Here is a 27,602-nt window from a genome sequence, read left to right on the forward strand (position 1 = left end):
TGCTTCGTTGTGTACTCGTTAAAAAGGAAGGATGATGGCGGGTGTAAGGAAAGAAGAAGGCGCGGGGGCACAGCGTGTTGCTTGGTGGTGGGGTTGAGGGGGGTTCATTGCGATTCCCAGGGCACTCAGCGGCTGCGATTATATGGTGAAAAAAAAAAAAATCTGTGTTGCTTTCAGTTTGCAAAGGTAATGAGAATCTAATGAGGCTTGACTTTTTTTTTTTTTTTTCCTCTGCGTTCGCAGCCACTCGATTCTCAACTCCACAACAGGTTCCCTGAGGAGAAACACACACAGGATGGCAGAAATGGTTAGGCCTTTCTACACAGGGTGTGTTGATGGATAGATAGAAGGATGAATGGGTGGAAGGTGCAAGAGGGGAAGGAGAGAGGGGAAAGGGGAGATGCAGAGAGAGAGAGAGAGAGTGAGAAAGAGAGAGAGGGGAAGTGATGGTGGGAAGAAAGGGAACAGTTAGGGAAATGAGGGAGAACAGGGGGCCGGAGCCAGGCTGACAGAAGTGTGGCTAACGCCTTTTCACAGCAAGGATGGATCGGAAGCTGAGGAAGGCCGGTAAATGTGCATGAATTTTGTGGTTGGACAGCAGTGAGGAAAGAGGCAGGTAAAGGAGGTGAGAGGAAGGGCACAACTAAACAGTTATAACTACACAGTAATGTACTCCTTTTTCCTGTTCTTAAAATGGTCAAGATGACACTCTAAAAAACATATGTTAAAAAAACTATAAGTCGTTTGTGTCATGAACTTAGCTCAGGATTGTAAGGACCCAAATGCACGACTCGGCTCGGTTGAATCAGCAAAACAAGGTTTTTATTACAAGCAATGGTCGGTACACGGAAAGGCAGGCAAAGGTATCCAAAACATGAGGCAAAAGGCACGGTCGAAAAACAAGCAAGGTTCAAAATACAAGAAAGCTCTGACTGTGACTATGACTACGATGCTGGAACGTGATCTGTAAGAATCGACGAACTGGCGACGAGACAAGACACAAAGGGGAATATATGCGGGGTTGATTGGGACTGATTAGACACAGGTGCGGGAGACACAATCAGGGATCAGGTGCACACAGACAAGGAGGAGGCAGGGCAGACAGGAACCTGGAACAGAGACACGGGTGAGTGCTCACAAAATAAAACAGGAAGACCAGACATGAAACATGAGGGAGAAAATAAAATACTTAACCGGAAGCATGACAGTTTGTGCAGCAGGTTATTATGACCAATAGCAATTGTGACAGGGAGCGAAGGGGAAAGTGTGGTGATGTAGTATAAAGAGTGACAAAGTCCACAGCAGTAGGAGGTTAGGGTTGATGGATGGGTCAACAAAACACAGGAAAAAGGACACAGGAGAGCGGTGTTCGATTCCCATGTGAAACCAGCAGTTTATGTTGTTTTTATTATCCATGACCGTTCGACAAAGTTAACCACGTTGTTATTGTTGTAAGCATGACAAAAAAAAAATTGTCACTTAGGATTTCTTTCTGCGCCTTATCTTCCTGTCAAAACTAAGTGAAGTTAAGCTACTGCTGATTCACTCAGCTGACCTGCGGCTGTGGCGTAACACAGTGCGTGCTTGTGCGTAGGAATACGGAAGCTCAGAGGTGCAGAAAAATGTAGTACCGAAGGAGAGTGCTGTTTTGATGGGAAGATAAAGTACTGAAAATATTTTAAATGAAGCATAAACGGATATTGGATTGTTTTGGTGGGCGTCTTTTAAAAGCTGGTCCCGTGCACAGCAACACATCACTCTGCTAGTGTGCCGTGTTCCCTACTGACTCTCCTAACCGGCAGCGCGCTGATCCGAATCTACTGCAGGTAATGCACTAACTATGCATGACTACCTCACACAACCCCACGTCAAATAACCCGAACTATCCCTTTAAAATGATGTCTCACCTCTGGCTGAGATTCAACCATCTATTTTAGTTGAGACTTAAACAAACTTCAACAGCAAGGCAGATTCATTGCTGCTTTTGGAAGTATCACGAAGAGTTTTACACATTCTTAAATGTTTTGAAGACTCGAGTGCTCTCAACTTATTTTGGAGCGCTTTAGAAGTTCGCTAAGTTGGTTATGATTTGAAAGCATAACCCACACAGAGGTCTGAAGTGAGAACTTTATCTTTTTTTTTTTCCTTAATGAGGATGCAGAGCTCATAAACAGTTTGGGTATTTTGTTAAAGTTCGTGAGACATCACATCACATGCAATGCAGAATTTGTCGCTCACCGCTGAGAGGTAGGTTGTACTGGCACCGTATCTTCCACTAACTGGCAAATCATAATAGTGTTGGTAATGACTGGGTCACATTGCATTGCTTATCCAGTAACTGAAGCATCATTATGGTGCATCATTTGACATATTCTTCCTACATTTGTGACAAATTTATGAGTGTCTTTGAAACAGTTCTTTGGCATTTATTTTTCCTCTGTTGTTTGCTGTCTTGAAAAGTTGTTTGATTCCCAGTGCTGCAAACCTACGTCTATAAGGTCTAAAGAATTAGGCCCTTTTGGGGTCATTAAGATAACAGGATGATGCACGAGTCTAGCCTATGATTGGCTGGCAGTTATTGCAGGCCCTGCCCATTCTTTGACTAATGATGGATTCTCAAGCAGAGGCCAGAATGTATTCAGAGGTAAACAAGCCTGATTTATCCGTGAATGAAAATATTTGAAAAGTATTTAGCATTAACGTAACACTTGAAATAAAAATTTTAAGAAACTGTGTTGGATTCTTTTAACTGGGGCCTAATTGATAGGACACTGTCATCTCCAATATTTGTTCCTTTACAAAATGTATGCTGTCAACTCAGGTATGAATAAATTAGCTGGACCTCCTGTGCACTTTGCCTGTGAAAGGCCTCAGCTGTATCACCATATAAAGATGCTCTTAACCCTCATACATCACCAACCTTTCTGCTCTCCTTTAAACCCCGTTGATAATGTTAGACTCTGACTTTATCTGGAAAATGAGCCTGATGAAAAGATCCGAGACGAACTATTCCTGTCTTTGACCTTGTGTTACACTGCCAGGCCAGGATGACTCTTCATCCCTTATTTCCAACCCCCCCACCACCTGCTCCTCCTTTACTTTGACTTTTAAAGTCAGAGGTACACTCATGCTTTCAGGCTGCCTTAATGAGGCCTGGTATAGTCCACTGGTGATAGCGCTGTTAATGAGAGAGACATCTGAAAGAGAGGAGACACTGGGTGGTGGTTGTGGAACAAGGGAGGAATGGTTGTAGAGGGGGGGGGTGAAGTGAGGTGAGGGAGGAGGAGAAAAACAAAGCGTTAAAGGCTGTACCAGGTAAGCATGGACACTGCTTTAGATCTTGAGTGTAATTTAAGTAAAGACATTTTTTTTTTTCACAAATTTTTTGAGTTGTTGGATTGGTGTGTATGTGTGTGTACGCATGAGACCTTGGGCCCTTTCAAGAGCATTTTGCTGGCGTCCTCGTTGAGAATTGATTGTCTTTGTTGTGGTAATCTGAAATTAATTTGCACTTGAACCCATCTTTCTTCTGGGCTCAATTTTAAAACGCTGTTATAATTACGTACCCCCCACATGAAAACCAAGAACTAAGACACTGATATGATGAGCCGGAATATTTTAATTCCCCAGGTACTTAAGAGCCCCCTTTCTCTCTCTTTTTTCCCCTCTCTCTCTCCCTACCCCTCCCTCTGTCTTCACTCACGACTTATCTTGCAAGGTAATAAAACAAAATGTTCCCATGCGTGGGGCTTAAGCAAAAGGTATTTGCCTGAGGGGGAACAGTAATAAGCGCTGTATTGCTACACATTTACTCATGTACTTTCTCAGTAGGTCATCTCATGCTCTTGAATGATGTTAAACTCTGGTTAATGCGAGCTGATGCCCGGCTGAGTGCTGTCAATAAGAAGCTGCTCTGTGATGATGAGCAGAGGGGGACACGCACCCGCCACGTAACAATACGCACGTGTGCAAACACAAGGGGTATTGAGTGACTTGAGCAGTCAGTCAACCTGCCTGTCTTTCCCGCTCTTTAACGTATCTTAGTCATGTATAGTGTTGTATCAAGTTTTGCCAAATTTCCCAGTAGGGGCTCAAATACATGCAAGCACACACACATATTGGGGTTGTTAACAAGATTTGTTTTGCATTAGTCTGTTCTGACAGGGGGTATTTGTAATATAAAACTATTTAAGACTACCTGCTAACATCTGCTATTGATCTTAGCTGTGTGCCTCCCCCTTTGTTCCCAGCATGAGCTGCTAATAACCTTATCAGCCATCTTTTAGTTTTAGCTCAGTCTGCTGTTTGTTGTTAGGGATTTCTTTTTTCTTTTCTTTTTTTTTTTCTTTAATGGGAGGGGGAGTATTATCTCGCTAAATGCTGCAAGAACCATCTTCAGTGATTTCCTGCGGTGTTGCCTTGTGCTAAAAGGGCCTCAGAGGTCACAGGCCCTGGGCAGAAATTCTTTTAGTGTGACACCTCATGTGGGACTCAAAGAGATAAGCAAACAGAGAGCTAGACCCACTGCTGAACATAATTAGTAAGAACAAACATTTCTCAAATAGCCATATTGTTGTCTGTACTGATTTGGGAGAATGTCTTAACATTAGCTTTGACTGTTGATATAAATGTCTCATATCCTGTAGTAATATGAAGGGTGTAAGATAAACTGAAGAGAAAAACTGAACACACCTTTAAAGTTCTTTTTTTAATTTTTTTGTTCAATAATTTTGATGTTGTGTTGTTTGTCTGTTCGGCGCATTAACTTTCCAATTGCCGCATTCAAACCTTATTCAACTTTAACCATCCCTTTAAATTGTTGTTGAATTGTGAAGAATTTTCTTTTTTTTTTTGCGTAATACTGTATGTACTTTATTTTATTTTAAGCAAGCTCATCATATCCTGTCATTTCCCCTCTCATTGTTACTCACTCTTTCAGCTGTCTTCTCCGTCTTGCCGCTGTAAACAACCGAACGATGCCAAACAGCCATGCAAAATATGGAGAACTCGGCTAATTGTCTGTCTTACCATTGATTGAAGGCTAAGTGTGTGTGTATGGAGTATCCCCTACAGCGAGAGCTGCTGTCTGCTGACAGACATTGCCTGCTGCTAAAGCCATTGCAATAATCATAAAGATTAGGTTAACAGTGGGAAACGGCCGGGGAAGACAAGTGTTCACAGTGGGCTGTTATTTTTGCATTGGTACTCACAAAAAATAACAACCTGCAAACTGCAGGCTTGTGTGCTGTTTTAGACATAACCCTGGGGCGCATGTGTGTTAGTATGTGAACATTTGCACAGCTTTAGTCTTTGTAGATGGCAATGCATATGTGTCTTGTTATATACATGTGTTATGCACATTATGTTTTAGCACAAATCAGTGTATTCATGTAACATATGCGTGGATGCATTAAGTGTCTTCTGTGTTTTAATGTTACATGCAATTAGATTGTTTTATAATAATAATAATAATAATACATTTTATTTAAAGGCGCCTTTCTTGGCACTCAAGGACACCGTACACAGTTACACAAATTGAGATTAAAAACATTAACAACAATAAAAATGAAATATAAAAATAAAAACAATACAAAAGTGACAGTAGGATGTCACCCTTATGAAAAAAAAGTTTCAAAGAGTTTCATGGTAACAGATTACACACAATTTTTTAAATGAAAATAATAAGCAAAATTACAAAAAAGAAATCAGGTTCAAACAATCTTAAACAATGTGATTCTTCCAATCGATTACAATAGTCTTTTTGCATGTAATTGATACAACTTTGTTCATGTACATTGCACGTACACATACAGTTAATTGCAGAAACTGAGGCACACTATACACAATCAAAGGACAACAGTGTACTGACGTAGCAAACCGCTCTCAAAGCACTACACTGAGAAACTTGTCATGCAAATGTGTGTGACAGATCTCTTCATAGAGAGAGAAGAACAAAGTAACAAACAAAACAATGCTTACCAGAAACAAAACTTGTGAGGGTGAAATTCTGTCACTAATTGAATCAGATGGCAGGACAGAAATAGAGAAATATTGTTCATTTGTTATACAAAAACAAATTTTATTATACATAATTCACTTTACGCACATTTTGTTATTGCAATTCACACTGTATTACTCTCTGAATTATCATTCTGAATATGCAAGAGCTTTTAATAATTTAACACGTCAGTGTTTATTTTCAACATGCCGTAGTTGAAATGAATTTGTTTGAATTTTGTCTCAGTTTTGTTTATTTCTTCTTTTGATATCGCTTGTTTTCTTCCCCCTCTAGAAAGTGTGTCATTTGAAGAAGCAGTTTTTCGATCCTCAAATAGATCCGCATTCCTGTTGAGTTAGAATCAGAACACATTTGGCTCACAAATGTTGAGCATCTCTCTTCATTATACACAAATGAATTTTTACTGCCTTCAAAGTTCAGCAACGCGATATCTGCTGCATCTCTTTGAATGTGGCTACATGGTGTTGCCTCATCTGAAGACTTGCTAGTATCTTTTCAATCACTCTCCACGTTTTTCTGGAAACTTTATCTCTTCATCCCTGCCTGTTATGTGCTTTAGGTCCAGCATGTGGCCAGCAGCTTTTGACTGTTATGTATCTGACATAAACCTCAGTGAATCACCAAACAACAGAAGCCATATTATTCTTCCACTTTACACTGCCTGCTGTTAGCGATAACATCTTGCGCTCATAGCGTTTGACTTGTACGTTACTGACACCAACCTCAAAAGGGGCTCGCCACATTTTACGCACACATACATTCTGTAATGTCTGCTTTTCTATCATTCTCTGTTTCTTTCAAATGAAAAAGCAGACACACACACTCGATAGCATCTACCAACCACAGCTGGGCTCTGCTAGTGTTCGCAAAAGGCCACATTTGTTTCCTGAGAAGCCTGAAACAGAGAACAGGAGGTACCACAACACTGATACTTGGGCTGTGCGAGTGTGAGTGTTTGCTGCATGTGCATGGAAGTATGGAGTGTGTATAGTTTATCCATGTATATACAATTCTGCGTGTGTCTGTTTGCACTTGGCTTTTTATGAAAGAAAAAAAAAAACAAAAAGCAAAACCAAGCAGCAGCATGCTTAATCTTCTCTCTTATCTCTGTTCATGAGGCCTTCCAGGCAATTTTCCATTTCAACTATTGATTGTTATCAGCCACTAACCCTACATAACGGATTATTTCCCCAAAACTAAACCCACTTGTTCCTTCTCACAGTATTTACAATGATACACAAAGATATGAAGAAGCTGAAACCAAATATATCTGTATTCAAATCTAATCCAGACTGACACAGGCAAATACATTATTTTTGTTAAATCAGATGACTTGATTTGTAACAACAGTAACAAAGTACAAAATAAAAAGCAAAATTTACAGATTTGAACATAAAAAGACAACCGAACCAACAATGATGTCCAGTAATATTTAGTAGCCTATTTGTCATGTTTAGTATATGCATGTGAGGAAATGAATAATACCCAGAGAATGAGGGGAGATAATTTTCAGTTTGACCTCGCCATAGGAAAGTGAATTGAAACTTTATTCAAACTTCTGCTGATAATAACATAAAGAAAAATAAAAAAAAGCATGGCTACAGAATACAAGACCACCATTTTGTATCTGTATTTAATTTTACATTATAACTAACCTTTTTGATTGAATTCACGGTATGAATGTGGCCATAAAAGCTTAATGCAGTAATCGTTTTATTTAAAATAGTAAAGTTTACAGGGAAATCAAAAAAAAAGGTTGAGAAATTATGTGTCATTTTAGCTGCACAAGCTAATACTGGTTTGTGTTTTGTGTGCATCTTTGTCAGTAAAACAACCATTTGAAAAAAAAAAGACTGCAAAAAACAATTCTAATATTAAGCCATTCTTCACTAAATATATTAAACTGCTATTATATTATTTCAGTTGATATATCTGTTCATATCTTCATCATTATTAAAAAGTCAGCGTTTTGAGTATTCAATCAGAAGCAGCTACAGGTCCATGACAGTGAGATGTTCTGACTGTGCAATACAGCTGAGGACAGACGCACTGCTCTTTTACACCTGCTGTGATATTGGAGGCCGTGGAACTACAGCGTGGCAAAATGGCCATGATGGTAGATCGCGAGAGTTAGTATGGATTTGCTGTCAGTTGGCCGTGCACTGCTCCTGTCTGGGACTGACTGACGGGTCCAGGCCTCAGGTAGCCTGGACCCGTCAAGCAGGCTGGAGTTAAGCACTGCTTAGTGTGGTTGCTATAGTCTCTATCTCTCTCTCTCTGTCTCACCGTCTTATGTCTTTCTCTCTCTCCCTCTTCTTCTCTTCTTCACCCCTCTAAACAACCACCCCACTGTGTACTCACAGATGGATGGACACACATAAGTAACTGTGCACATGCGCCCATGAGAAGATTTGCAAAAGCACAGGCATGCCTCAGACCAGAGTGAAAAACACACACACACACACACACACATAGACACAGTGACATAGACACACACACAGGTGCTTCCGCGGGGGCTGATGACATGATGAATTGCTCGTGTCAATGTCAGAACAGTCAGAATCAGCCCGGTGCTGATAAGGTGCACTATAGAGAAGACCTACCCTACCCACTACCAATCCAGCCTAATAGCTCTCTTCCTCTTTTTTTTTTTACCCTGCACACAACCTGTGTGTGAGGAAGTGTGTGTTTTAGCCGAGGGTGCTTGTGCGAGCTTTTGGAATGGTTTTATAATTATCTGTGTGCTTGGATCTTGGAAGTGGGTGGCGAACAAACAGCGGCGCGAGTGTGTGTCGTGTGTGCTTCGTATGTGGTGTGTTTGTGACTGTGTGTGCATGTTGCTGCATGAAAAGTAGCTAAATACGAATGTGTGTATGCATGTGTGTGTCTGGATCACTTATTGAAACAGAGAGGTTTGGCGCGGCAGCAGGCTGAATTGAGTACCTGCCGCAGATTGCCACCTGTCATTTGTTATCCATCACATGAAGCAGCGCCCCAGCTTCAGTTATTAATGGTGTGTATGGTAATTCCACTTCTATCACTTCAGTGATGGGAAGTTGATACTGTGAATGAGAAAATGTGGATGGCGTCAAATCTACTCTATTACTTTTATGAATAGTTTCTTCAAACTATCCTGAACTGACCATTTATCTCCCCTGATGGGTTTGACAAAGTAGTCATATCATACCCATGGCTGTACACAGCAGCAGCTCACGCATAATTTGAAGTCATAGCATTTTAAATTCATTATGTAGGCGTAGGTTGTGCATGAGCAGTGTCAGCTTTTACATTGCTAAGCCACGGGCTAGTTAAATCAAATTTAAGACTGGCTTGCAGTATACGGTTCTCAGAACTTGAGCAGTGTCTCAGGAGTTCAAATGGGGACACCTAAGTAAGTGAGCTTGTTTTGGTATTGTGTTCTCATTTGCCCAATTAGACCAGCAACACTGTGCTCTCCCTAGGTGCTAACTCGCTAAATGGGAAATTACACCATAAAGATAAGGAAGTGTCGGAGAATGTTTAGGGTCTCAGAGTAGTGCTTTCAGCACGACTGCTCAACACAGCCTGAGTAGAATTAATGAACCCTCTGTGGCGGGTTTCTGATGCATTTTTAAACAGCTCCTTTTCATTCCTGCAATGACATTTTGATTGCATTTGTTTCAGCAATAACTCTATGAGAGTGAGCGAGGAAGACAGACACAGAGAGGGGGGGAGAGAGAGGGAGAGCACATCCCCTAAAAATAAATACATCACTGTTCCGCCAAAGTGACTCTGACATGGGTTGTACAGACAGATATCACGTTTAATATGGGGGACAGAAATAATGGGTTTTGCTGCAAACTGTAATTTGATAGCAACTGATTCTTAATCCTGCGAGCGTGCAGTTGTAAATTATAAGAGCCGATGCACAGTGCGGCCTCTTGCTGACAAGAAAATCAGTTAAATCATTAATTCATTGGAAGTCTAATGCAAACATATACTATGAAGATTAAACAGTTGATTATTGTGTGTTTTTTTTGGGGCTCACCATGATCAGTTTATGAACTGACGTGTCAGAATTCTTTTTTCATCTCCAGAGATGTAGTCATAATATAAGGATAGATTTGGAGCACATTTGAAGAGCAGGGCAACGGAGCAGTTTAATGACTTACACAATTAGTAGGCATTGTGGAAGTATATTTCCAGAATAATATTGCACCCCCTGTGAAAGGGTTACCCTGATATTTTAATAGATAAGTGCCCTGAGAGAGAGATGGAGGGAGAAAGAACAGGGAAAAAAAAAAAAAAGCTAAGGTCACTGATATTGCAAGGCACCATAGGATAATAAGCACCACAATCTCTAGTTACACATTGTTTTTAAATTCTTTTAATTGCATCTTCCCGGCTCTCATCAGGGGTGGCGACCCTAGAAGTGGGGTACGAGGTCACTCTCTAGCAGCAGCCTTTGAAGCCCAAGCGCCTACCTCTCTCCCTCCCTCCCCACCACTTTGTGTGGCCTTGAATTGCAAATTGTTTTAAAATACGCATAATGAGCGCGGTGGCAAAATGTTGAGGCTCTTTGTCTTTCCCTCACTCAGCCTTTAGCACAACTAAGTGAGTTAAGATTGCTCTATTGAATTACAAACGATTATTTTACTTACTCCTACCCAGTGCATGCATAATGAAAGAGAGAAGAAGATGGAGCAGAAGCTCCAGTGATTGTGACTGTGTGGACTGTGAACCGGAGGCATGTTCATCTAGATACAAATGATGATTTTAATGATGCTACCTGAGGTTATTGTGAAGTAAACTGTCAGGGAGTGTGTGTAATTACACGCAGAAGGAAAGTTTTCATATTGGCAGATGATAGACTGTATAAGCGCCTATCCCTTTGATAGTCAGCTCCCATGCATACAAATGCTTTGTCTTTGTTCTTAAAATACAGCCAGCCAGATTGGCTGTCTCAGGTTCTGCGACACATTGAGTAACAATATGTTTTATGGGAATATTTAAGCTTGTTCATACCAAAACGCAGCCTATGGGTTCGATATGCCCCCATATCCCACCAAAACAATAACACGTTTTAGCTTTGGACCAAATTATTTGCTACTGAAACTGTAAGCAGATACTCTAAGCAGTAACTGTTGCAGACTCCCATTGTTAACATCTTTTAGTGTTTAGGTGATCACCACAACGATTACAATTCCAGGTAGAAAGAAATAAAGTAGATGTGGTGGCTCAACAGGTCTGGATTCAACACTGGGGGTTTCAGTTAGGCTCACCAACTTTCAGGTGAGCTTTCCCTCATCTACGATATTATGTGTGCACATTTATCTCAATCAGCAGCTCAGCTTTTTTTAAAAGCAGAAACTTCATGTGCACCTCTACTAGAACTTGCTGGAAGAGTTCCACGACAGGAAAATACAATGATTTAGTGTTGGGCCAATTGACAAATTGGAGGCAATCAAACAGTTGCTTGCAGCATGGAGTAAGGTGTTATGCAGTATTAATCAGGAAATCACTGAAACCCTTTGTTCCACACATGTTTTTAAACAGGAAACAGAACAGCGCTGTTTTAAATTGACAGCAATATAATTTTACTATGTCGTTTAACAAGTCATGGGATTCTTTTTGCCTCTCATCCAAACTGAAGCTCGTAACATTAAGAACACCCCAGGGGTCTGCGTGCACACAAATGTTCATAAAAGTTCAATTATAATGTGATATGGCTGTGTCTCAAGGAGTTTAACCAAACATAATGGAACTAATCATGCAGTCTAAACTCTTGAAATCTTTTGTCAAAGGCAGACTATGGCAAACACTCAAGAAACATGCGTTGCTCTGCCCTGGATATATTTCACTCCATGATCACTTTATCAGGGTATCTGGAAAATGTGTATACCAGCTGTCCTGCTGTGCACTATGAAAATCCAATAAGAAATGCCTTCAGCGCTAAACCAAACATTTCAATTCACCCAAACAAATCACTCAGGTAATCACTCGTTTACGAAGCTTGCAGATTTATCAATAACAGTTTTAATACTGCTCCACAAGCCAAGGGGTCAAACCTCTGTCACTGCAAGCTTATTGTCTCCTCTCCGATTTTCTAAATCTAGAGTCATATTGTCCCGCCGTTATCAATAACTGACTCGACACTCCCTTTGACACCAACACAGTGGACAAGATGGCTACACGCCATTCTGAGAAGCGATTAAGCTCGTCTTTGGGAGAGCCACGGTGACATCACTGGTGGTTCAAAAGCTGCCTCTAAACTCAAAAAGAGCATTAGAATGCATTTCATGCTCGGCTCACTGAAAAGTGCAGAGCTGAAATTTACACCTTATTTGATGTCCGTCTCCCTGCTGTTAATTGGTAAAAGGATCCCTGACCCTTTTGATCTCCTCCACAATCCCCTAAATGCCCAAGTCTGCTAAACTGTTCGGCAGGAGATATACCCTGCAGTTGCCCAGCAATATAAAGACTCTCACTCTCTCACTGTCGCCCCTTGCTTTTTTTTTTTTTTTTCTTACTCCATCCTTTTCGGCTTTCTTGCCTTTGGTTTACGTCCAGGCTGTGGAGAAATAAGAGATGACAGTTGTTACAGATATGCCGGTTTAATTACTTGTCAGCTTATAGCCCATATCTCTGCTGCCCAACGCTGAAGCTTAACTTTTTCTAGTAGCTTAAAGCATGACCAGCCTCCAGTGCTTTAGTATTTAGCCGTAAAACCCAGGAAATCTGAAAGATAAAAAAACCACGAACAGCTTTTCTAATTTTATGGGGAAGAGTGGGCAGTTTTCTGTCACTGTTGGAATTGGCTTTCTCTCTCTGTTCCCCTCTGTGCAATAGTGACAGAAGAAGAGGGGCAAAAAGAGAGAATCTTGTAGAGAATGAAATTACATCACATGAAGGGGTGCATTGGTGTAGGATAAGCAGAACGTTTCTTATGGCTTGTGTGCCACTGTTGACACTTTTAAGTCTGTTTGCAAATTGATAGATGTGCTCAAGCCTTTTTTTCTTTTTTTTTCTCTTTTGGAGGAGGGCCATCCCAGACTCCCAAATCCAGTTAAGGGTATTTGGAAAACACAGCTGCTTATTTTGCAAGCTCCCTCACTTTGTCCATGGTGACTGTAGGTGGCTGGTATCTCCAGGTGTACACAGGACATACCTATGAAATTTAACACCTCGTGGATTATTGAATTTGGGGATTTATACATGTTACAATAACGCAGATAGATTATACAGTCGTGAGAAAAGTGTGTATACTGCATATACAGTGCACAAGCTATGTCATATCCTGTATGTATGCAGGCAAAAACGTAAATGAATCCAATTTGAATATGCCCAAACATTATGCATTAGTAGATAGCTTTGCAAGTATGGACATAATGGAAATATTTGCCATCATCATGTTTAATTAGCTTATTAATAAGATCTCTGCAAATGATTTAACCGTAGATTAAATTATGATACATGTGCTGGGAAGCAAAGCCAATTGATTGTGTAAGAAATGCAATCAACAGCTCTCCTGAAAGCAATTTCCATGTGTGGAGCTTTTATTATTCCTTTCCAGATCTCAGGAAGCAATGTGTTTCTTTGCCTTATTCATCACACATTCAACAACGTAGCTCAGTATCTCTGCAGCTAATCCTTTTTAATGATTCATCTTTTCTGTTTCTAACTGCCTTTGCAGCAACTAAATGTACCATGCCTCAAACCATATTAGAAAACAAAATGAATACTCATCAAATATGCGCTAAAGCCGATTTGTATTTAAAGAAACGTCATACAATTTGAGCACTTTAGCTAAGAATAATAATGTAATTGGACAACAATGTTATTCATTTGCTTTGGATGTCTGTCAGAGAGACTGTGAGTATTAAGGTAGTGCAGTCACCAGTTTGAGAGTGTTTTTTTTTTTTTTTCAGGAAATCGAATACAATTTTACAGAGCCACACGGGGACAGGGATGGATGGCAATGAGCAAAAAGAGCAGCAGAGTTTTGGACACACGCCTGCTTTGGGCCCATTGTTCAGGGTTTGCTCAGTGTTTATCCCTGGCTTTGTCTCCCACCATGATGCATACTTTTCATTGAAGCAAAACAGATTATTTGTTACCATAGTTTCACCATTGCTCAGTTTTACAGCAAAGCATAATAGGTTTAAAGTGGGGAAAATAAAAGCCTCCTTCTTGATAGAAAAGAGAAAAAAAAGAAAAAAAAACAAGATTACCTGTTCTTTTCATCAGTGACGATCACATTGTCAGAGCCTGGCAGAAGCTTTGTGTTTCTACATAGTCAATTTCTCAGGAATCAGAACACTTTTGTTCCTGTTGATGCTTAAGCATGTGTTTATAGAATACACTTCCGTGATGTACATTTTGTTGTGTGCTATGGAAACATGTTGAGGCAAAGGATGTGTTTTTTAGGAGTGCATCAACACACCATGTATGTGAATGGTGTAATATTTTACTTTGAGCTGTTTGTTTTAATGTTCATTATCGCTTCCACTGTAATCTCAACATGGATGTCAAATATTTCTTATACAGAACAAAGAACTGGAATTAGCATTTGGGAAAATGCTGCAATGCACACTAAAAAAAGTAAAGAGGAATTTCTCATTGGATAATATTTCCTGATCAGAATCTACCGAGCACAATTCCCTTGCACTGTCCTACAAACTACCCTGTCATACTGTATGTATTACATTTTCACATAAAAGTGTATTGTCACATTACCCTCATGCCTCATTCTACCTTAGCTGTGCTGCAGCTGCTTCAGTGTTAGCCTACAAATCGTGCTGATGATCATCCCGCATCGCTGAGCAGTAAGGTTTTATACATAGTAGTAATGGCATTATTTTATGGCCATCATTGCAATGGGTTTTAGAATGGATCATAAAGCAAAACAGTTTGCAGTTCTCTCACAGACCCTCCACCTAATAATGAAAAGCCAAGATCAGCTGACTGCTAACTCTATTTACAAGCTCACATAATTCCATTGTGGCAGCGCTATCAGAGTAAATACGCTTAGCCCAGTGATGCATACCCCGTAGAAAATGAAAGCAAGATGAGATAGAGGTCACATGACTGCAGAAACACCTTTTAAAACACTTAATGTGCCTTAGCTGATGTCCGAAGCATGTAGGTTATTACCACAGTTGTGTGAAAGCTAATTAATGGATAATTTGAATGATATCCAAGATGCCTCGCTCACACAGTCGGTGGCTTTGACCTTCCCGAACCTGATCATTTTTCACCCTGAGCTTTTTTTTTTTTTTTTTTTCTTTTTTTTTTTTTGCCAGAGGAGGCCATCATCAGTATGATGTCTGCTTATTTTGTGTGATCAGACCTAAATTGAAATTCTGCCTTGAAGGGCAGTATTATAAGGGGTAGTCATCTGTGAAGACCCGTAAACTATAAATCTCATATTACAATTGAATGTTAAGGCATTATCATTCCTCTCTGTAAAAATGAAGACGTCTGAAGAAAAAACATGGAATAATAAGAAGTGACTTACTACTTGATACCCTCAAATGCTGACAACTGGACTCAGCCAGTGGATTAATTGAATCATACATCTACGAGGTTACAGTAAAAAAATGTGATTTCTAAACAGTTGTGGATTTGCATCAAGCAAAACACCAGCACACAAACCAACAAACTCCAGCACGTGTTAATAAATCTGATGAGGATGTGAGAAAAAAACAGCTCCAACCAGTAAATTGGAGATTGGAGCACACGTGAGGGATCTTCTCGCTCTTTCCAGTGAGTGAGTGAGGGGACCAGCGAGGGGATATCTTTTAATATCGCTTGAAGCAAAGATATCCCATTTAGACATCGTTCAAACAGTTATTAACAGTATTGATTTATGTTTGAGTGATTGGAAGCTGAGGGAGGGGAGATGAAGTCAACCGTCATGACCTCTCGCCTGGGGACGGAAACTGCCTGACACAGATCCCGGCTGTCTCGCATGTGAAACCGCTCCTGCCTGTGACATGTTAGATTACTGGATACGGGCTACAGTGTGCGTGTGATAACTCTCAGCGTATGATATTGAACTATAGTCTTTGCATTGCTTTTTGTCTCTAAACACATTGATCTTTGTTGAAATATATCTGCTGTCACAGGCGTTTCGGAGACAAAGAAGATGGCCGTTTTGTCTGAGAGTCAGAACCAGAAAAGTCACAACTAGGACACACTCCAAATGCTTTTGTTTCTCTTCTTCTGCTATGTTTTATATGTGCAAGGGTTTTTTTTTTTTCATGTAGATGTCCTTGCAAAGTTGGCTGGGTAAGATTTCATGTTGACATGAGTAGAATGATTGTTACTGCACATGGTGTGACAATACGCTATATTTGTTGTTCTTTTAAATCACAATCTGCGCTAGCGGATGATGATTATCTCCTCTAATGTGTATGTATCCAGCAATGACAGCATTTATATGCAGGAGTGTAAGCAGTTACAATGTGAGGAATTAATTGGACATCCACGCATTGCTTTCTCTTTACATCAATGGCTGAAAAAAAAAAGATGCTTATGCTTATTATGCTGTTTAATAAGTATGCTTATTAAACTGCAAATTCAATATCGTTTTGGCATTTTACCCATCTGTCCCCTTTTTGGTCTATATCCCATTCAGTCAACTGGAGGAGCTTAGCATACCAAATCTGTTCTTAATTATTTCTTATACATTCCTCAGAACCTCCCTCGGATTTGTAGTCTTGCCCACCCAAAATATGTGTGGCGTTGGCTAAAAACAGCACAATAGAAGATCATCTATTTCAAAGGCACAACTGAGCTGTTAGAGATCATAAAACATTAGTGCGGCATGTCATTAGGTTATTACAGGCTTATCCAGTAATTATATTAAGTACATTACCATGCAAGCATTTAAAGAAAGGAGCAGTTTCCAGAAATAGGATTTCATACCCTTCTCATGACTTGCCCTCAGCAACCAGCCACAGGACAAAATGTCAATTAAGTTGCTGCTGAACTAGATGGAGTTTTTGACCAAAGAATAGAAAAAAAAAGAAGAATTTCCTTGTCTTGGAACAGGAGCTTAGGAAATTATATAGACCTCACCGTGTATGCCTAATAAATCCTTTTAGTCTTTTAGCTATTCATTCTGCTGTTGGCGTTTTATCAAAACCCTTTTACTGCTAAGTCAAATGTGTTTGTTTGCATAGATTTAAATGGCACTATAGGACCATATAAACTTGTTTTGGTATATGAATTAAAAATCTACTCACTGCAACTACTTTGTTTACGTTGTCTCTAATTGTACTCATTTTTTTCCAACAACCACATGACTATTTTGCATGACTTACCTGACTTGGCAGAATGGTAAAAGTTACCTGACGCAGTTAACATGTGTTAAAGGAGTACACATGCAGTGGAACTAATTGGCAGTTGTTGATTCAGACCGAAATAGCTTGTACCTTTTCAATCTCCACACAAGTGGCATTTCAAGGCAGCAGTGTGCGCCCTCCATGAGCTATTGAGCTCGCTGATAGAAAAAAAAAAAAAGAAAAAAAAAGTTTCTTTTAAGAAATCAAACCCAGCCGCGGAATTTCTCCACGGTCATAAGGTTAAGCTTTTCATCCAAGCAGAGAGATGCTTTGAGGGCACAAAAAAATAAATATTGTTAAATGAATACATGTTTGCATTCAACCTTACCTTTCTTCAGAGCACACACCCTTTCAAGTTCTTGTTTGTTCGGAAACACTCCCATCTCATTGAGTCCAGGAAATCCCCCCCCACACTAGCCTCTAGATTAGAGGCAGTAATCCAAACTAACCCCAGAAATTCAAAGAACAGGCTCAAAACTAATATTTGAGCCCATGTCTCACAAGTGGACCTATTGTTAGTTTGTGACTCATAAAACGTGTGCTGTCATCTTGGATCTGCTTATGATAGACAGAGTGATTTAAGCATAACTGCTGATCTTTTACAAACATGGCGAACGCCTGCCTCAACGACTTCCCATATCATGCTCAACATGACCGTGGCTGTGTGTTTTGGCTAGTTGTGATGCTTGGTGCACGTTTTAATAATGTTCTCAATGATATGTTTTATCAATAGACACACACATATTCAGTACATGCACTCATAGACCATAGAGTTCTTCCTGTGTGCGTACACGTTAATGTGTGTGTGTGTGTGTGTGTGTGTGTGTGTGTGTGTGTGTGTGTGTGTGTGTGTGTGTGTGTGTGTGTGTGTGCGTGTCACATGGCTGGCCTCACTTTCAGGGCTGGGGAGGAGAGCAGAGAAGGAGCTCACATTCACCGGAGCCCGCAGAAGATGATTCCAGATGATTCCTCTGCATGCCGCTGTCAGAAGGGGCCATGATGAATGAAAGGGCTCCACTGGGCCTCACTGTTTATTTAGACCTCTTGTTTCTGACACAGTTCCCGCACAAAGAACCAGTGCTGAAGTGTCTCAGTATTAAAACATAACCTTACCAGACAACAATCAGACACCAGGGACAGGGACACCCCCCTCCCTTTTTTTCCCTAATCCAACAGAAAAGCCTGATTGTTCTCCATTGTGGAACTTGGGACTGAGACCTGTTCAGGACCAGCAGTGAGGGGCAGCCGACTGTGGAAGGCTTTCCAGTACATTAGGAGTATATGAAAGAGCAACTGACCAGGCTTAGATTGATATGGCTGTGTCTACACAGGACAACATATGGGAAAGCAGTAATCCCCTCTCTGTGCTGGAACTGTGGGTATTTTTCTTGGGGATTTGAGTATAGGAGAGACAAATATGGATGGCCCTGCAGTCCTGGAAAATGGTGCAGACAGCTGCTGTTACTTTGTGGATGTGTGTCCTGATAAATAATTGTTTCCTATTTGTCATGGCCTCGTTTCACCATCCTTGCTGGCTGAGAACTGTATGAAAAATTCTGCCTTTGAAATGCTAGTGCACTTGAAACGCAGTGCCGCTTTTGCTCTGTTATGTAGCACGCATGTAAAACATTGCTTCTTTGCCTTATAGGTATAATATATTGCTGTCTTCCTCTTTGTAAGCAGCATGGACATTTATAGCAGTTTTCGTTTTTTAAGTGCACCATTTCAGGTTCATCTTGTCATGGCTCCTTCCAAGCATATGTCGAACCTTAAATGTTCTATTGTCTGCCGAGATCATGACAAATCAACATTTTGGAGTAGTACTGGCATCGTACACAAAGTAAACAACGCGTCTATTCAAGATCAGCACCATGGTAAAACCGACTTAACGTGAGATACACATACTGGGCCTTAAGATATTGACTTTGTGCTTTGTTTTCACTCCAAAATCACAAATGTGATGCAGATAGATGGACGGACTGCCAATTCTTTCTGCGAGAAAAACGACTGAATAGAATGTGATGCAACACCGAGTGTTTTGAATGCTTAAGAGATGCCTTTCATTGAAAAAGGTTTTGTTGACAAGCTCCGTTCCTTTGCAGAATAAATGATGAGGAATAGAGTATGGAAAAAAATATGATCAACTAACTATGAATATGCATATTCAAACAGCCAGAATTGACTCCAAATCTCTTTTCATGGGGAAGAATGTGCACGTTTTTTTCTCCCATTTATTAATTCCAAATCCTATTCAAGGCAAAAGAATGGAGGTGAGTATAATTGTGTATTTTGTCAAATTTGATCAAATTAAACTGGAATGAACAGAATGGATTCTGTGTATTTCGATGCTAGTTTTTCAGAAGTGGTGTCCTGGTTTTAAATCCCCAAGTCTCAAGTGGGCACATCACAAAACCAACACATTTTGGCAGCAAGCTGGCAGTCTTTGCTCGTATGAGGCCCAGAATTTAATGAGCATGAATAATGAATACTACTCAACATGCTGGTGACTGAGTAGGCTGCCAGTTATTAGGTCAATGAAGGCCTTGTTTAGCAGGAAAAACTCACTGTCTCACCGAATGATGGACTCCCACCATCCGTGGATCCTACACACTGGAAATAACTTTTCAAATGCGGCAAATCAGCAGATGCCGACAGACCCATCACTCCAAATTTCAACTGAGTCCTGTCCATGATGTCTGTTAGGATGTTACAGGGCTAATGATATGCAGTGTAGCGTGATACTGTTTAAACTCAAATTCTTGTAGCATTTTAAGTGTGTAACAAGCTGAATTAAACTGTCCACTAACAAGCTTTACAGATGCCTACACTTCACATTATTCCTCTAAAACTCAACTGGCAGTTTTCCAGCTCTGCTCTATATAAATGATTGTCTCACTCTGCTCATCTTCATGGATTAGACGGTTGGCTTTTCACAGAAAGGTATAATTTATTTTGTTCCATATATACTGTATGTTGGCCCTGCTCAAAAGACATTAGTCCACACTCTCACACACTTTCTGTTTCTACAGTGATAAGTGTATTTTATGACTTGTAAATTACACGTTACCTAGAACAACCTGGTGAATACCAGATTCCAATGCAGGGAGGTGCTTCTTCTGCCCTGCAGCTACAACTCCCATGCAATAGAAGCTATGCTACTTGCAGAGGATTTAAAGGATAAAAAAAAAAAAAAAAGAGTGGGGCGAGAGCAAAAAGGAAAAAAAAAAGGAGAGCATCCAAAAGCAGCAGTGTGGCAAGAGCCATAGCATGCAGATCAAATGCTCCAAATCTGTCAATCAAAACAGCTGTCATTTCAACAACCACAACAACGAACAATCTGATGATTAATTATTGACAATCTCCGTCTTTGTTGCTTGCTCACACCTTCTCTCTCTCTGTCTATCTCAGTGTCTCTCCCTTCCCTCACTCCTTTTCTTTCCCAAAGATTAGACACAGGCTCCAACATGAAAGCTGCCGACCTGTGTTTGGGTCTGTCACAAGTGATTTCGCTGCTGGTGCAAAGCCCCCCCCCCCCCCCCCCCCCTTTACGGGATATCCTCTCTCTCTCTCCCTCTCTCTCTCTCTCTACCACCTCTCTCTCTTTCTCTCTCTCTCTCTCTGTTTGTCCTCCCTATCTTCCCATCCTCTGTTGCTATGGCACCTGCCAGGTCGCCACAGGGACCCTCATATCTCCACTCATCCGCCTGCTCAACCCCGGTGTCGATTCTATCCAGCCCAGCTTCATGTCAGAGAATAGCAGGAGTAAGACCCCTCGCTGTTTAACACTCCAGAAGTTAACCGGGGTCTCTCTCTCTCTCTCTCTCTGTTTCTCTCTCTCTCCCTACTCTCCCTTCCTCTCCCTCCTTCTCCAGCGAGACACCTTATTTTCTCCTGTGGAAATAAAAAAAATAGACATTCTTGCCACATTGAAAGAAAGGTCGATTTTTTTTTCTATAACCACTGTGGACAAAGTTAAATCTATTGTGTCCTTTTTTTCGACAGCCGCTTCTGATGGTGGCCACATTCTGTTTGTTAACACCTTCAGTTTAAAGTAACAACATTTTTGAAAGATGAGACACAGAATTAATGAAACAATTACATATATATTATGTATGATTCTTAGTGTTAAACTAGATGTGGTGTTTATGTGCTGCTGCAAAAAACTTTAAAGAGCAGATACCTAGTAATAAAACACAAATATGACATAACTTCTAATGTAACTGGAGAATTTTTTCAGTTAAAGTCCAGAGGGAATCAATGTCAAATACATCTATTGGGGGACTGATATAACGGATCTTCTTTTATCCATACGAGACAACTCCAGTAAAGGAATGTGACCAAGCAAGTACTGTACTTAACATCTTTATAATCTCTATAATATCTTTATACAGTTTGCTACTTTATGCTTTTACTTCACTGCACATAGAGAAATATTGCACTTTTTAGGACAGGACATTTATTTCACAGCTTTAGTCACAATTTCATATATTAAGATCAACTTAAACATAAAATATGTTCATTGTTTTTAGACTAAACTACCAAACAGTATATAAAGTAGTTACAATTAAAAGTAAAAATAACTTATATTCAGTACCTTTACATTTTGATAATAGCTATGTGCTTTTAGGTACAGTTTTGAATGCATTACATGTAATGGAGTGTTTTTTTTTGTTTTTTTACCACTTTCATGTGTTGCTACTTTTACTTAAGTAAAGGTCCAAATACTTCTTTTACCACTGGCCAACTCCAAGGGACAGCTAACTCAAACTACACCCATAATAACATAAAACATACTGACATGTCATTTAAATATTTTTTTCTTAAGTGGATAATATACAGGATTGTGTTGTTGTTAGTCAGGTAGTGGTTTATTTAAAAAAGAAAAAGAAAAGTCATCTGCATAGCTGTGGCTGCCATGTCTCTCACTGTCAGACGACATCCTGTCACAAACACGACGCTGTGGGCCCTGGCGGAACCGCATCCCATCCAGGTATCACCCCCTTTTCCTGTCTCAGGCCATATGTTTCTGCTATTTCTGTCAGTAAAATCACATCTACAACAACCGCTGCTGGTTGTTTACAGAAGTCGAAGCTCCTCTGATACATTCCTGCTTATGTTTGCATGCTTTTTAGCCCCATAGATAATACATGAGCTTGCGCGCCTTTTTCTTTTTTTTCTTTTTCTTTTTTTTTTTTTAACGAAGGGGAGACGCTGCCATATGCATGGAAGAATAAACGAAGACCTAAACTGACAGCACCATCTGCCAAACACAGTTGACGTCAAGAGAATGGCCCCTGCTCAACATTTTGCCCGGCTCTCAGGAGGATGCCACATTGTCATCAGTGCTAATACTAAATATTAATAATTTGTTGACCCCAAAGTGTTTAGAAATCACTGATGCAGACACATATTGCCCGTCTGAATGGCATATGCAGATGTCAGGTGAGCACCACCGGACTGCGCTGCTCAGTGTGTGTACGTGTGTGTGCGCGTGTGTATGTGTGAGTGTGTGGTGTTTTCCAGGGAGCTCAGAGACTAGACAACTTCCACCAGGACTGTCATGAATATTACATCGTTCCACATACCCACATAGCTCCTCCTCTCTGTGTCTCTCTCTCTCTCTCTCTCTCTCTCTCACACACACACACACACACCCATCCAAGAAGCTTAAGGTGTCACAATAAACCATTTATTGCGGCTAAATGACTCACCACAATTGTGCATTTATGTCATTTAACACACATGAGAAAGTGATAAAAATAATACAACAATGACATTTTGTTCACAATAATTTATACATTTACAATAACACAGGTATGTGTGCTAGTTCAGTGAGCAGTTTTTGCACTATTATGTAATAAATTAAAAATGACCGAAATGTGAAAACATTCATGTTACTGAAGGAGTACTACAGACCAAATATGGTGAACTTATCGTCTCCCCAATGAATAATAAGCCCATAACTTTTCCCACAAAAGTGCTCTGCTGCAAGTGATTTGTGGTTGTTTATATGTTTTTTAAAGCAGCACTTGCACTGGTAATTAAAATATTATAAAGTTATTACAAATTATCATATGTCTAGACTGTAGCAGCCCCAGATTTAAAAAGCAATGACACTGGTAATCGTTCCTGATGGACTTCTCAGACCTGACATATCTCTCCCGACACTAGATGCATTTCACCTTGGCATCTGCTGTGATCGCTTCTGTTTTCCTCCCATATGTCTTTATTAGTTTGTAACTGATGGGGACACCGCGGGATGTCACTTGATGAGAGGCGCCGTGTCAGTGAGACTGATTTATTCCCAGCATTTGCTCTGCGGTCGTGCCAACTGACCCAGTCCAACCCGCTCCCCACGCCAGCCCTCCACACACACAGACCTTAACATCTTTGAAGAGCTCCACTTACCCTCAGAATAGGACCCATCCCACCAAGGTGCGGTAACTTTATACGCAAAGCATCCCCCGAGTCATTTCACAGATATCCGATTGAATTTCGCCTGAGATGCGAGTTGATGATGCAAATGAGTGATTTCACATGCCGTCAGCATAAGGCCGTTTCTGCTGACGTTCTGACCATGAGTTATAGCAGCACGAACAACCAGACACTTTTGCATTAATCCTCAGATCACAAGTCGGTTCATATGGACAGCGAGTTTCGGATGTTTGACAGAATATAGTGGATAGCAAAGCTACCATCTGAGGGATAATATGGAGTGGACGGCTAGCATCAGGCTTAGATCATGTTGCTAAAATCTGTTGAGTGCTGTTCTAGTCTTTGAACAGCGATAGTAAATGCTAGACAGCAAACCAAATATAATTTTTAATTGACGGAGGCCGCTCGTTTTATTTTATTTGACCGTTAATGTGTTTTCAAAAGTACTATACTAAAAATGCTAATACTCTGATATGCAAACTATACACAGTACTAAGCATAAATTAGAATTTTAAGACTTTTAAGTCACATCCTCAAATGTTACTGACCGAAATGACCTTTAATTCCATAGATTTTCTGTGAACCGTAACTCAGTTTTTAAATGTTTTATCTAAAATCTATACGGCAATGACAGCCCTACTCTCTTATATCTTCTGTCAATACCAACAATTGATACATTTTTCACTTGAGGTTCATTTCAAAGAGGATATCAGTGCCATGAAAGTCTTGGTAGGCGAGTTGAGTTTGGCAGGAAACCTTGGCTGTCACTGTTCAGGAAGCAACAGCTCTATTACCCAGCTAACATAAGCTTTCTGGGCGTTTATACTGTCCTCCCATTGACTGCAGCGAGTCACAGGGCTGAAATGCATTTGTTGGCAGGCAGCAGTGGCAGACACAAAAGCATGGGTGGGTGTCAGCTTTTAATTGTAACTGTCTTGCAGAATGGGTGTTGTTTTAATATCCTGTATAGATTTTTATGTAATACACTTACTTGTGCAAGGCAGCCCCGAGCAAGAATCAATTCAGCCCAAAGGATCCCGTCCTCCTCCCCTTTTGTTAAAAGCCAATCTTGTTTTAATGATGCATGAAGAAATATTCAAGCATTGACATTTCACTGTCAGGTTTCTTTAGAAAAATCAATTAAGATAATACAGCTTTGACCCAGTTATCCAGTTAATGCTTATTAGGGATGTAATATGATTTACTGTCAGCATTTATAATTCTTTGCATCTCATCCCATTAGCCCTGTGACTGTTTCATAGAGCGCCGTACAACGGTCACTTCTAGGAAACTACAGTCTCTAGGAGCTGATAAAATGGAGTGGAAAGGAGTAATGACATTGATTGGGATTGGTGGGCAGGTTAAATGCAAGCCCCTGAGGCATTCTCTCTCTCTCTCTCTCTCCCTCTATCTCGCTCTCGCTCTCTAGCTTTCACTCTGTCTGTCTCCTCCTGTCTCTTCTTTTTGCACCAACCGTAACATGATGGAGTGCAGAATCCTGCCCACCTGCAAAATTACTCATTTTTCAGTATCACAGGAATCCAACAAGGACATTTATTGTCATTTATCTGAGTTACCTTAATTATCTATGCTGGCTACCTGTCATGCCAGGATATTTAACTCAGGGAGTTTATTAGATTCAGTACATCTTTCTACACCGTCCCTGACTGTACATGCCACAGAGCCTGAAAATGCAGGCTTTTTTCTGTATCATATTTACCGTTACCTGGATAGACAAATGTTTGCAAAGAGAAACGTCCATCACTAGCTCATCAGCTTATCAGCAAGTGTATGTTTACTGTGCTTCATAGATTAAATTTAACATATAAAGAATTCATCTAACTGAAATAAAACATCAGGATTCATGAACCAAATAATCCACCAACTGTAAAAAAAAAAAAAAAAAAAAAGTGGGAATACAGCGGGAACAAAAAGCACTGTGTTCTCAGGATCACTGATGTCTCCTTAACAGAAAATGTTAAACCTGTTTTACATCGTTAAAAGCTTTTTTTTTCCCACTCGCTTGAAGTGCCGACATTCTGCGTTGTAAGAACTAATTGTCGCGTTGGAAGGAGGAAGTCAGGCTTTGAGTCACTGCTTCTGAACCCCGTTCAACTTTGTGGCATTTCAAATCTGACAACAGTGAACCGAGAGAGCTGCAACGTCACTGCTCTCAACATTAAAGGAATGGCATTGCTCTGACATCTGGGGCTCCTGGAACAGGAAATATTTAGAGTGCACTGGAATTCATTCGCAGGCTTTCTCCTTACTGCTTGCTATTAATATATTTGCAATTAATTACACAGTTTGAGACATTGTACGTGCATATCTATATTTCATGTGTTTGCATGCAAAAATCGAGGTCCGGCGACATTTGTTTGTCTTTTTGAGCATTTTTCTTAATGTGCTTGCGTAAATATATCTGCAGGCCAATCTGTGTATTTACTGTACCTAAGTATTTTAGGTTGGTTTCAGTGTGTGTGTTTTTTTCTCTTATTTAATGTAGTGCTGTTAATGCCTGTACTGCCTGCTATCATATCTTTAAAGGTCAGGGGTTAAGTGTCAGAAAAAGTGACACTGTCTAACTCTGCCCTTTAAAATATTTAGAGAAAGGAGGACACACGAACAAGGGCTGATTTACTGTCCGCTTAAAATTAAAATGTGCTTCAGAGGGATTTTTATTTCATACAATTTAGTGTAGGGGCTCGTACAATCAAAGGAAGTGAACCCAGTGTTTTCCTTTTGTAATATGTGTTTAAACCTTTATATAACATCTATAAAAATGCAACATGCTACAAAGTAATTGATTTTCTAAATAAAAAAGACATATATACCGTAGAGAATTGTATAGCCTACAAAGCTGTTGCTAATTGTGGTGTTTTCGAGACAAAACAAACCAAAAAAAAGCTGTGGCAAAGTGTACAAAGGGTGCCTGTTGTTTTCATTTAAGATACACAAACTCAATTACAATGCTTACAACCAAGGAATATGAAACTTGCATATTTTAACCAACCTGTGTGAGTGAATCCCTAAACACACCCCGCTTTTAAACCAACTCCTGTTTCACTGCTGCTTTGTCTTTTGCTTTACTTCTGCAGTCATAAGCCAAAAAAGCCCACATCCCTCCCTACCTACCTAAATGCATATCGGCAATCCACTGACACAAAGGCATCATCTGCTTGTGTGTACAGAGCAGCAGCAGCCACTTTGGATCCTGAATCTCAATGGGCTCATAGTGCCTCCGACGCCCATCTGTTCCAAGCCAGCCAGCGAGCCACTAAGCAGCAAACTTTGATCCCCATGTAGATTTTTTCCAAACCCATCCGGATTTGCCTGCCCCTTAAGAGCCATTGTGAGGCTGCCCTGGAGTACAAATTCTAGATTCATTATGAGTGTGGGCGGCAACCTTTGTATTCCCCAAAGCACAGATGTATGCAGACAACATATTGCTATTTGGTAGCATAAAAGCCTAACCCATTGTTCATTGTTGGTTCGTATATCACAAGTAGCTCTCTAATGCAGAGAGAGCAGAGCGTTTGCCATGAAATACTTGTCGTTTAACATTAACTATTAAAGATGTACTTTTATTTTTCAACATCACTCATACTTGACCTTTTTGACCTTATTTGTTTTCTCTTTTCATGTCGGTTTATTGGAAAAAGCTTCAGTTAGACTGTTGTTTAATCCACAGATGAATGCATACGTGCAGTACATTCTGCATTCGGTCAGGGGTGTCTTAATTAATATTTACTGTGTATGCCATCTTCTTCATAAACCTTATGGGTAGTGATAAGAAATATTTTTGAGATCTTGAGCAACTG

The sequence above is a fragment of the Seriola aureovittata genome, chromosome 7 (genome assembly GCF_021018895.1).
Source record: "Seriola aureovittata isolate HTS-2021-v1 ecotype China chromosome 7, ASM2101889v1, whole genome shotgun sequence".
In the NCBI taxonomy this organism is placed as follows: domain Eukaryota; kingdom Metazoa; phylum Chordata; class Actinopteri; order Carangiformes; family Carangidae; genus Seriola; species Seriola aureovittata.